The sequence below is a fragment of the Sceloporus occidentalis genome, unplaced genomic scaffold, assembly GCF_023333645.1.
Source record: "Sceloporus occidentalis isolate IW3139 unplaced genomic scaffold, rSceOcc1.0.p SCAF_1, whole genome shotgun sequence".
Lineage (NCBI taxonomy): Eukaryota > Metazoa > Chordata > Lepidosauria > Squamata > Phrynosomatidae > Sceloporus > Sceloporus occidentalis.
In genome coordinates this window covers 40,737,232-40,745,936 of record NW_028316981.1, presented here as the reverse complement: position 1 = coordinate 40,745,936, position 8,705 = coordinate 40,737,232, and positions in this window count along the sequence as shown.

The following is an 8,705-nucleotide window of genomic DNA, read 5'->3' as shown; positions in this document are numbered from 1 at the left end:
TCGACTCTTGGACTGTCTTGACCTTGCTTCTTGTTGATTTCTTCATATTCAAAAAGGCTTCTCTGGATGGACTTCCACAGGCTATGATGCTTCCTGGGTGCTGGTGATGTACTGCCCTTGTGGGTACTATCAGTTAATTGTTTTCTCCCATCTGGCCTGTGTATGTGTTAGCTGAATCAGTACTGCTTATATGGATGTTGGATCAGAATATCATTCAAAACTTCAGACTCAATATTTCTTCATCAGCATAACAATATGTGTGTACACATGTGTACGCCCTTGTAGTACGGACAGTACTTAGTTTCATAGTCAGTACTTAGTTTCATAGACAGTACTTAGTTTCTTACATCATCTCCATAACTGTCCCCTCCCTCCATAACTGTCAGGAGGGACAGTTATGGTGATGATCTATAACTGTCAGCTCCATCAGGGCTAGCCTGGAAGAAGAGACCCCTCCCTCCATAACTGTCATCTTCTGGCCTATGAGGGAGTTGACCAGGCAGGCCCAGCTCCATCAGGGCTAGCCTGGAAGAAGAGACTCCTCCCTCCATAACTATCATCTTCCGGCCTATGAGGGAGTTGACCAGGCCAGCCCAGCTCCATCGGGGCTAGCCTGAAGTAAGTGGCTCCTCCCTCCTTAACTGTCATCTTTTTTCCTGTGAGGGAGAGAATAGGCTGGCCCAGCTCCATCGGGGCTAGTCTGAAGAAAGAGGCTCCTCCCTCCTTAACTGTCATCCTCCGGCCTATGAGGAAGTTGACCAGGCAGGCCCAGCTTCACCAGGGCTAGCCTGAAGAAGAAGAACCCTCCCTCCGGTCCATCTGCCTTGGTCCAGGCCTCAGAGGGAGAGAAGAATGCTGGACCTGATCCTTCCCCCCTCACCATTCCCTTCTCCTTTTGTGTCGTGTCTTTTAGATTGTAAGCCTGAGGGCAGGGAACCATTTATTATCCCCTCTGTTGTAAACTGCCCAGATTCCCAGTGATTGGGCAGTATATAAATAAATCCTATTATTATTATTATTATTATCATCATCTCAATTTCTGCAACATTCTGAATTGTTTCTATTGCACCTCTGAGCTTATGTGTTATTTCTACTATGCTCTTCAGCCTCTAATCTCTGAAGACACCCTTTCACACTACATAATTATAGTGCTATTATTTCAATCTAATTTCCATGGTAACCTCCTATGGAAACCTGGAATTTGCAGTTGGGAGAGACATTTAAAATTCTCAGCAAGGGAACTTTAGTGCTTCACTAAAACCCCCAGGATTCTGCAAGATGCAGCCAAACCACAAAGTGGAATCATGGTGCTACAATTGTGTAGCGTGACAGGGGCCCTACTTCTTGTCTCTTGATGGCAGCAGTACCTGGACATCTTCCCTACAAGCATAACACACACACCAATTCTGTTGACAGGAATCTGAGAGCATCATATGATAGCAAACTATTAACTGTTTGCAGTTGATAATTTACAGTCCAAGTCACTGAAGTCAAAGAAAGAAGCTATTGCAGTTTTCACAGCTGGTAGCCTGAAACACAAGAGGACAAAAGCCTCTTTAAGGCAATGTGCTGTAAAGTATCAGAAATACCTAGAATAAGAATTTTAAATTGATTCTTCTGCTACAAAGCTTTATTTCTGAGCTTTCTTCAGTTTATTGCCCTCTGGTAGGAAGATCAACATGCTATAATATTGTTTCCCATTTTGTATGGTAGAGGTCAGCAAATATAATTTCCCTTTATCTTTCTGATTTGACTTCTTGGTTAAAAAAACCCTTTGTATCCCATTAATGGGGAAGGTACAGTCTGTGAGGGCATGCAAAGAGCCTTCTCTGTGGTGTGTATAGGACTTAGAGATCTTGGTTAAGGAACAAAGACACCAATGCCTTGGAGAACTAACATTAAAGCAACCCCATTCTAAAATCGGGAAGTTTCTCAGGGTGCTAATCTAATCTAATTTCATTTTTGGGAAGAGCTGAAAGAGGACTTGCAGGGGGAGATGTAGTGGTGGGAAAACATCCCTAACAGTATGAGTTACATCAGAGTGGGGTCAGGATAGATAGACAAGGAGGGAAAACACTGGGTCACTTAAGGCTTGTCTACACACTAAAAAAACTGTACTCACCTGGTAATCACATTTATCCAGGCCAGGTACACAACATTATTGAGGATTGACAGTGAAGCCATTGCAAATTCACAGGGATTGTGTTTTTTAGAATGTTTTAATGCAATTTTAAAAAACTCACCTTTCACCCCAAACATTTTTGTAAAATCCAGATTTTCCAAAGTTTGGCGAGTGCTATGAGAAAGCGACAATGTGGAGCAGGGGGAAGGAAAAAATTTTGATGGAGGAGACTGATTGGGTCCAGCAAGCCTGATGTGTGTCACCATGTTTTGTTTTTTACTTCAGTGTATGTTCAGCCATGAGACCAACAGTAAGGGGGTAGATCCAGCTACCCATCCATCTTCTTCCCCTCCAACCAAGTGCTGAATTTGTTTTGACTGCTTTTAGTCTTCTCACCCTCCAATCCTCCTGCTCACCCAATCAGCACTGTGTCATCTTTATTCTTCAGCACATGGAATGCATGAATTTCCTCTTCCTCCCCTTAAATCTTTCCGATCATTCATTCACAGATCTCCATATGAGTGAGAGAGCAAATGATCAGGGAATCAGGTTAAAGGGAGTGCATGAGATATCAGCACAGTGGGTGACGTAATGATGGGGGAAGGATCGAAAGGGATTGGGAATGTGCATACTACATTCACTGAGGTAAAAGGAAAGATGATGCAACACTGATCTGGGGGAGAATCGAGGGGAAAGAGTAAAAATGTTAAAAACCAACACAACACCTATGTGGGAGCAGTAGCCCAATCTAACCACACACCATTGATCTCATGGCCAAACATTTCCATAAATGAAAGATACATAAAATAAAATCTTTTTCTTTCTTTCTTCAATTAATGTGCGTGTGTTCATACTTTACAAACGGGGATTGGATGGGAAGGCATACAGTCAGAATGCAAGATGGTTGTTAGATTGATAGGCATATAATAACAGCTATTGGCTGATATGTTGGCATATGCTGGGAAAGAAAAAACAGCAGAGCAGACACAGCCACATAGCCAAAAATAATGCAAAGGAGAGGACCTGTGGGCTACCCCCTTGCAGTGAAGTGCATTCACTAGGGGGATGTGTGGCCAGTTATGCCAGTGTCACCTCACTCAGGGGACAGGGAGCATCGTGTGGCTCACTGCAGGATCTTTGTTGTTGTCACTGCAGACCAGGAAAATGCAGGGTGAGGCTGGATTTTCCCCCCTCTGTGTAGACAAGTCCTCAAACTACCTAACATTATTTATACTGCCCAATCTGAAGTATTCTTGATTTTTCAGTGCTCAATGTTGTTGCACTTCTAACACTGTGGCACACCAAGTATGAAAATGTCCTCCTCTTAGAGGGTTGATTGGGGCTCAGATTGGCTTCATTTCAGTGCCACATTAAAACACCACTTTTTATTAAAACCTTTGGGGCTAACAGTTTTATCCATTTTGTAGAGGAACATTGCTTGAATTCTGTACATTTCATTTAAGGTGTGAGAGAGTTTACTAAATTTTTTTGGACTATAAATTGTATTTTACTGTTTCTTATTTTAAATTGTTTTAAATGGTTTGCCAGCCTGAGATTTTTGGAAGCAAGAAGGAATATAAGTATTCTACTAAATAAATAAATAGAATTAAAACATTATCATACAATGGTTTCACAGACAACCATTTGTCTTCTGTCTTTTCCCTTGGTATCCAAACAAGTCAGCCACCCTACCCCCCACCCCCAAACGGATGAAATTGCCCTCCACAGCAATTTTTTTAAAAGAGTGTGAGAAGGTCCTACCTTTTAAGTACCCAGTGGATACAAACACATTTAATCAATGAACTAAAAAGAACAACCTTTCAGAATAGAACTATACTAAATAATGCGAAAAGAAGAAGGCCTTCCCTTCATCCATCATCTTGAAAGAGAGAAAGGCAAGGCAGCTCCAACAGGCCTCCAAGGGAGAGCAGATCTGCAGGACTTTCCCCCTTCCCCACTGCCATTCCCTTCTCCTTTTGTGTATTGTCTATAAGCCTGAGGGCAGGGAAATGTGTAATTAACAAATTGTAAGCCACTCTGATAGCCTTGACTGAAGAGCGGGGTATAAATAATAATAATAATAATAATAATTATTATTATTATTATTATTATTATTATAATATAAGATATGTGTATGTGTATAAAGGACAAAGTTTGCAGTTTGGGAGTACTCCTGGATTCATCTCTATAGCTGTCATCTCAAATAGATGCGATGGCCAGGAGTGCTTGGTACCAACTTCGGTTGATACGCCAACTGCATCCCTACCTGGACCAAAAGGACCTTGAAGCAGTAGTACTTGCTGGTAATCTCTCGTTTAGATTTCTGTAATGCACTCTACATGGGGCTACCTTTGTATCAAGTTCAGAAGCTTCAGTTGGTTCAAAACGTGGCAGCCAGATTGGTTACTGGAACACCTAGGTCGGTCCATATAACACCTGTGTTAAAAACTCTTCACTGGCTGCCGATTAGCTTCCGGGCGCAGTACAAAGTGTTGGTTATTACCTTTAAAGCCCTTCATGGCTTGGGCCCAAGTTACTTGAGGGAACGCCTCTCCCTACACAATCCACCCCACACTCTCAGAACATCTGGGAAGAATTTATTACAATAGCATAAGCCCAGGTTAACGTCAACTTCCCATAGACTGTTTACTGCCGCAGCCCCCAAACTATGGAACAGCCTACTGGAAGAGATCCATCTTATCACCACCTTAGATGCCTTTAAGAAGGCACTTAAGATGGATCACTTTCGGCAGGCTTATCCATCTGACTTCATATAAAAGATCTTTAAGATAAAATGCTTCACTTCTGGTTATGATGTATGTTTTCTAGATGTTTTAGATGTCCTAGATGTTTTAGCTATTTTATTGAACTAATAATAATGTCAGTGTTTTATTGATTGTATTTTATATCTGTACTGTGTTATTTTATTGATTTAATCCCGCCTCGATCCTCAGGGAGAGGTGGGAAAATATAAATAAAAATTATTATTAATAATATTAATAATTGACATGACTCATTAGAAAAGACAATGATGCTTGGCAAGATAGAAGGAAGAAGGAAAAGAGGAAGACTAGACTACAGATGGGTAGACTCAATCAGAAATGCCATAGCCCTAAATTTGCAAGATCTGAGCATGGCTATTGATATCAGGTGTCTTATTTATTGGGTTGCTAGAAGTCAAAGTTGACTTACTGCAATTAACAACAAATGATAAATGTAAAAATATATTTGAAACTCTATGTGCACTCTCTGTTTTGTTTTGTTTTTTAATCACCTTTGCCTCAGTCCAAATGCTAGGATTGTATGTAACAGATAAATTAATGAACCATCTGAATGAGAAGATGGTCACCCAGTAACAATTTCTTTTAAAATGCCTTGGTTAGAGTAGATAATCTTTGGGTCCCTTGTGGTTCTTTCCATCTCAAATCTTTTAAATGTACCTGCCAAATATTGTCAATCTTTGGGCACTGTCAATTTTCATTTACAGGTCTCAAAATCAGTGTTGATCACTGATGAAATTTTAGGCTTTAACGATAAGTATAGGTTAATGAATTTTAAATGTCTTTACTATGGTTAAAATAGCTACAGAAGTAATAAATAATAACAATATACAGTAATAATATATGGAAAACTACCTTATTGCAAAATTCTTCTTAATACTATCTAATTCATCTGAAGCCTCTTCTGTTCCCCTGCCCCCCAGGATTCCTTATTTCTTTGAGCTCCACCATCAAATCATTCCTAAGCTGTTTGAAGGCATGACCTCCTTCTGCCTGTAATTGTTAGCACAGGCGCTGAGCAATCTCATAAAAGATAACTCAGAACACAGCAGCATTTCCAGTTCTATTCTCCCACTTCCATTTAAAAAAATTCATCCAAGTTGTGCTGTGTCTAGATGTCATTCAATAATGAAAAGCAAGTTAGAGGCTGTGACTTTCAAAATCAGCAACCTTAAGGCAAAGGAAATTGACAAGCCTTTTTTTTTAATTCAAAAATTGTTCCAGTTTGTAACTCTAGCACAACATTCCCCTCCCTTACCAAAAAAGTTATTAATACCTGAAAAGTGAATGTTCAAGGATGTCCATACATAGTACAGCTACCCAAAATGTTCATGAGTTCTGATTTTTCCATTTCCTTTCACCAATATATTTGTATTCATGGAGAAAGGGGATAACTCCAGGGTACAGCTCTGGCAAAATTCTATGGTACAGCTCTAGACATAGGCTTTATCTCCTCATAATGTTCACTTCTAAAGAAAAGACAGCATTATGAAGCTCATTTTTACCCCACATTGGTTTAACCTATATTCTTTTAACTTTTATGATACTTTGAGAGAGGTTATTGTTGTTGACCTAGGACTTTGGAGACCAGGGTTTGAATTCCAGTGCACCCATGAAAACCCAGTCACTGACCTTGGGCAAGTCATTTCTCTCAGCCTCAGAGGACAGCTATGGCAAACTCCCTCTGAACAAATCTTGGCAAGAAAACCCCATGATAGGTTGCCTTAGGATCGCCATAAGTTGGAAATGACTTGAAGGCACACAACAACAAAGTGAACCTATCACAGGGTTTTCATGGTACGTTTCTTCAAAGAGGGTTTGCCATTGCCTTTCTCTGAGCTGAGAGACAATGACCTGTCAAAGAGTTATTCCGATGGCGAAAATAATCCTGGTAGAATGTGGGTTGAATCTTTGTTTTTCACATGCACCTTGAATGCATCCAATTAAGTTGGGGGGGGGGGCTGCCCAAAAAATACTTAACCCAAAATAGTCAATCTCAGTTCCCCCCCCCCCCCCAAGTTTTCCTAAAAGATTTGCATTCCTGGCTGTGTGAATAACCAATGTTACCCAGAATAAGCCGGCGTAAAACTCTGCTTCCATTGAACATGCCTTGTGAATTCACATCATCAACTTCATCTTTATTCGAGTGCTGACACATATGAGCAACAGACATCACAGAGATGTGTATATTTGCAATTCTGATTTTTAAAAAAATAGTGTAGGCAACAAACCTGGATGCATTAGTGAGATTATTTGGATAGTTGTGCTAAAAATCCCAATGCCTCAATAGGGCCCAGCATGACTAAGTGGGGTTCCATGACTGAGTGAGGATTTTAATTCTTGTCACCCAGAGTCCTGGTTCTACAATCAAACCATGCTGGGAAAATGGTAGGATATAAATCAAACAAGTAAATCAATAAATACAAGAATTCTTCTCAGGCACATATTCCAATCCAAGTGACTCTTCATGTCATCCTGAAAGAATGTCCAAATTAGCTAGAAAAATAAAATATTTTTTTAAAAAAAGTTTACTCTCTCTTTAGTAAATCCATTTTATGTTTTATGGGAGAAAGTTTTACAGGTCCTAGCCTAACTCACATAGAAACTCTTTGATAAAGAGTCTGCACATATAAGGAAGAGGATCTTTTAAGTATGCCCCTCTGCTCCCTATTCTTGGACAGTGTACTTCCAATTTGACCTCAGGGTGCTGATAACATCAGTTCTTAAAGGCATTTTGTTCTCTATATATAGCTGCTGCACAAGGTCAGCTGGAGAGGACCTATTCTATGTGCTCTCAGAGGGAATGATACTTTGTGGTAGTGACAGTGGTGAGATGGGAAAGGGCCTTGTCTGCTGTACCCCCCCTCCCCAGTTGTGGAATGCCCTACCCTTGGAGTTTGATTGGCACTAATGTTTGTCTCATTCTGTTGCCAAGTTAAAACATAACTTATTAAAGCCCTTGGAATCTAACTGATTTTTGCAAAATTGTACATGTACAGGGTTTTAAACTGTTTTAAACTTGTAAGCAGTTTTAACTTGTTTTAGCCTGTTATAATTCTTGTTATTCTTTTACATTCTGTCTTGTTTTAAACTGTTTAAATTGATTTTACTTTGCAGTGCCCTGAGATCCCATGATACAGAGTAGGACAGAAATATTTTAATAAATATTTTATATTGTCATTTAGTGGGGGGAAATGAATGGCATCAACTCCTCTTTGACATATAGCAACCCTGTGAATGAGAAACCTTCAAGAAAGACTGTTATTGACAGTTGTAAAAAGGAGAGTTTCAACATGTGTAAAAAAGATTTTATTTCTCAAATTAAGCCTATGTGTTTTGGCCAGAAAATATTTGCATGGCCTTCCTCAGGGAAAAAAGAATGTGAAAATCAGCTTTCAGAAATTCAGATAAGGTGTCTACAAAGCTTGTACCAGGCAAGTGATTCTCAGAGTAGGAGCCAAGACATTATACATTCACCTGTTGTTAACAAATCTACAAAGGGCTGAAGCAGATGGCACAGAAGAAGGAACCTCTGCTCAGCTCACTCCAGCCACAATCACTCCAGCCACTGCAGTCCCAAACAGGCTGCCAGCCAATTTGCTGTTTAGGGCTGACTTTTCCTGGCTTGGCACAGCCCTGGAGTGGCTTCTGGCTGCTTTGGGGACATGCATCATGTAAATGCCACACCCACAAAGCAGCCAGAAGTCACCTTCCTTAGCCTATGTGCTTCAGGCCTAAGTGAGGTCTTGCAAACCCAAAGCTTGCTTGACTGAATTATTCCATTTGTTACATGGTCTTCCTTT